This window comes from Alligator sinensis, unplaced genomic scaffold (assembly GCF_000455745.1).
Source record: "Alligator sinensis unplaced genomic scaffold, ASM45574v1 scaffold534_1, whole genome shotgun sequence".
NCBI lineage: Eukaryota > Metazoa > Chordata > Crocodylia > Alligatoridae > Alligator > Alligator sinensis.
Window position 1 is genome coordinate 694,565 of NW_005842050.1, and position 4,361 is coordinate 698,925.

Here is a 4,361-nt window from a genome sequence, read left to right on the forward strand (position 1 = left end):
GTTCAGTTTGGAGACGCCTCAAGTGGTTGTCTTGGACCTCTGCATTACTCATTTCTCTTGCACTGTCTCTCTCACTTTCTAACCCTTCTCCTACCTTCTAACCCCTCCTCCTGCATGCTGGTCCCTGGGACAGATTTTTAAATTCAGCTGCATATGTAATGAGTATGAAATGTTCCTCTCAGAGCTGGAGTAAGCTCAGGTGTTTGGGTATGGTAAGCCCATTTCGACACAACAAGCCCACACTCAAGCTGTGATCCCAAAAGAAGACTAAGCTTTTCAGGCCTGAGCTGATAGAAGCTGATGAGCTACTGCCATAGCAGCTTGGCTCTGATAAATAAATAACGTTCATATACCTTTACCTTGTGGAATCAAAGAGTTGTTGGTGTAAAAGAACAGGCATGGGGTATGACTCACTCCTTGCACGTTGATAGTGCCTTCATGATGACCAGACAAAGCATTATCCTCATAGAAAGTACAGAAATTACTGTTGGTGCAGAGCTGTTCTGGCTTCTGGGTCAGAGAAAAAGGTATTAATACCAACAGAGAAAGCAATGGGAGCCAAATTCTGTCTTTAGCACACACTATCAGAGAAAATGTCTGGGTGGAAGTCAAGATGCAGTTCAACCCATAGTAATCTGATGACAGGTTCAAACCTGAGAGGTGCTGAGTACCTTCACCTCCCACTAGAATAAATCTTGAGGCCCTTGTGTTAGTGGGAGTTGAAGATGCTCATTGCAGCACTACAGCCTGTAAGTCCTCAAGTGCCTAGGGGCAGATCCAGTGGTGCAGTTCCTTCCCCCCAACCCCCATTTGGCTCCTTCTCCACCCAAACTTTAAAACCAACTCCCTGGGTGAAACAGTGGTATTTCTATTCAGGCAGGGCTGAGAGAGTCAATTGGCTTTTGGCTTATTATCATCTCCCTGGTTCCTGCTAATCTCTCTTCACTCCACATGTGTTAAAGATCCCTCTATCCTTTTTCAATGGTCTTCAAGTTCCACTATTCAAATTATCCTTTCTTCTGCAATTTTGCTGTCTGTTGCCATTTCTGGTAATGTCTGTCTCCTATTTCACAGCCCTACAGACTGTTTTTAGCTCTAGCTGGAAACCTTAACTCAGGTGTAGTAATATTAACTCAGGTGCAGAAATGATAGATACTGAAGTACTGGAGGCACTGTCAAGATGTTTAAGAAGACTAGATTTTGTTTTATGAATCTGAATAAAAGATGTACATTTAACTATAATGACTATGGGACTAATGACACAATATCTTTTGATTGATGTGACTCTTTTTTGCCTAGTTTGTTGTGTTTTTTTAAACGTAACATATAATCTAGCAAATCAGTGTATATTCCAATAGTTATATTTATTTTTGCTTTGATCTGAAATTGTATAATATAGCCCTACCCCCTAGCATATTTGTAAACCCTCTAATTTATCTTTACCTGGAGAAAAATATGTGTTGTATTACATGTATTACAACACCATCTGCACCCCCTTTTTCAGAATCCTAGATCTGCCCATGCAAGTGCCCATTCCATAACAGCTTCATTCAAGTTGGTATTTAAAGAGATACTAAACCTAGCTGCAAAATACTAGCAATTTCATAAGATGTATCTTGCATTGATACAAGTAACCAGGCAGGGTGCAAGTAATAGCTCTGTCCTTTCCACTGCTCAGTGATTCTAAGTGCCACAGACTGTGTTCCTTAAATGGATGACTAGAGACTAGGGTCTCTAGTGGAAGAATGGCAGAGTTGGTGTGTGTCCAGCAGCCTGAACATAGATGCTTTGATTCTCTGTTGTGCTCAGTCACCACTGGGTGCAGCAGAAGAGGTGGGCTACAAAGAGCTGACTGTAGCACTCTGATTCCCAGGCTGGCATTCTGCCAGCCCTGGCCCTGGCTCCAGCTCAGGTCCCAGTGTAGTTAATAACAGCATGGAGTCTGTTTTTCTCGATACCAGCTGGTAATGGATCCTATTGGGCCACCCGCCTGCTGCAGAGCCAGACCACAGCAGTACTCCTGCCACACCCTGACATGCCTCCTGTGCCAGAACCAGGAGGGGAATTGGTGTTGGAGCCAACTGTGCTGGTTCTATAACAGCTAAAGGTTCCCCCATACATGGGAAATTCTCATCTGGGAAGGCCCAGCCAGTTTCCAACCCATTTACTCTGCTGAAATGGCAGAAATGGGCTTTAGTGGGCTGGAGAATCTGGCCCAGAATCACCTTTATCAATTACAATCTCTCCTCTACTGCAAGTGACTGCAAAGACAGCCCCTGATGTAAATGAACTCTGGCTGCTTGTCTTTACAGTCAAGCATTCAGCAATAGGAACGTTTAGTCATCCTGTTTTCTGTGTTCATCTTATGTTCTTTCATTTTGTATGTGCAGCAGGATGCCTTACTCAGTTCAGCTGTCGCTTGCATTGTTCCATTCTGTCTCCTTCCAAATCAAAGTCTAGAAATAATGTTAATTTTAATACAACTTTTGTTTGGTCAACTCAGAGCTTTATTGTATGCTTACAGCATGCTCTATTTTTTGTATGAATTCAGATAGAACAATGCTGTATGTACTTATCTTCATAGAAGCATAGAAAAACAGGGCTAGCGGGGGCCTTAGGAAGTCATCTAGTCCAGCCCCCTGCTCAGGACAAGATCTGCCCCATCTAAATTGTCCCAGACAAATGTTTGTCCAATTTGTACTTAAAAATGCCAAGTGGGGGGATATTCCACAATCTCCCTTTCTAATTTGTTCCAGTACTTAACCGTGCTTATGGACAGAGAGTTCTTTCTAATATCCAACCTAAATCTCCCTTTGTTGCAACTTCAGCCCATTATTTCTTGTCCTGTCCCCTGTGGAAACAGAAAAGTTGATCACCCTCCTCTTTATGATAACTCTTTTTGTATGTGAAGACTGTTATTAAATTCCACTCAGGTTTTTTTTCCTACAGAATGAATAGTCCCAGTTCTTCCAGTCTTGTATTTCTTCGAATTACTAGCCCAAGGCAATCTTTTAGTAGTGATAACTATGTTGCATCCAAAAAAACTATGTCAAAAGAACATTAAGTTACAAAGTCAAGCATTCATAAGTCAAGAGATTCCATAATCAAAAAATGGTTGAAAGATAAGAGCTGGCATTTTCTAGGGGATGCTTAGTGACTAATGAGGGATGCTTTGATTCTAACAAAGTTGAGAACTACTGATGGAGTGAGTGAAGCAGGGAACTATAGAAGGAGAAAGACTGGTCTTATGGTTAAGGCCATTGAGTCTTTGAGTGTTTGACTATACAACCTCATCATTCTTTTTGCACATATTTTTAAAAAGATTTCCTCAGGTTTTTAAACTTTACATTTGAAAAAATAAAAATAAAAGTAAATTAATTCGATGGAACTCCAGTGACCTTGCAATCAGCATGGGTTCATCAAAGGCAGGTCCTGCCTGACCAACCTGATTGCCTTTTATGACCAAGTAACTAAATCCTTGGATGATGGTGTCACCGTGGACGTAGTCTTTCTAGACTTTAAGAAGGCCTTTGACACTGTCTCTCACCCCATCCTCATCAATAAATTAAGCGACTGTGGCATTGATGCCTGCACAGTTGGACAAGTAAAAAATTGGCTGATGGGGTGCACCCAGAGTAGTGGTGGATGGGTTGTACTCAACCTGGCGAGATGTGAACAGTGAGGTACCCCAGGGCTCGGTCCTCAGGCCTGCACTGTTTAACATCTTCATCAGCAACTTGGACGAGGGGGTGGAAAGCACGCTGTCCAAATTTGCTGATGACACTAAGATGTGGGGCGAGGTGGACACACTTGAAGGGAGAGAGAAGCTGCAACTAGATTTAGACAGACTACAAAAGTGGGCAGATGAGAATAGGATGGGGTTCAGCGTAGACAGATGCAGAGTGCTGCACCTTGGGAGAAGGAATCCACAGCATACATACAGGCTGGGGAGTTCCCTTCTTGAAAGCACGGAGGCAGAAAGGGATCTTGGAGTCATTATTGACTCCAAGATGAACATGAGCTGCCAATGCCAGACAGTAGCCAGCAAGGCCAGACATACCTTGTCATGCATCCAAAGGTGCATCTCAAGCCTGTCCAGAGAGGTGATACTCCCCCTCTATGTGACTTTGGTCAGGCCGCAGTTGGAGTACTGCGTCCAGTACTGGGCACCGCACTTCCAAAGGGATGTGGCCAGCCTGGAGAGGGTTCAGAGGAGGGCCACACGCTTGGTGAGAGGGCAGCAGGACAGGCCCTACGAGGAGAGACTGAGGGACCTGAACCTGTTCAGCCTCAGCAAGAGGAGGCTGAGGGGGGCCCTGGTGGCTGCCTACAAGCTCATCAGGGGAGGTCAACAGCAAATA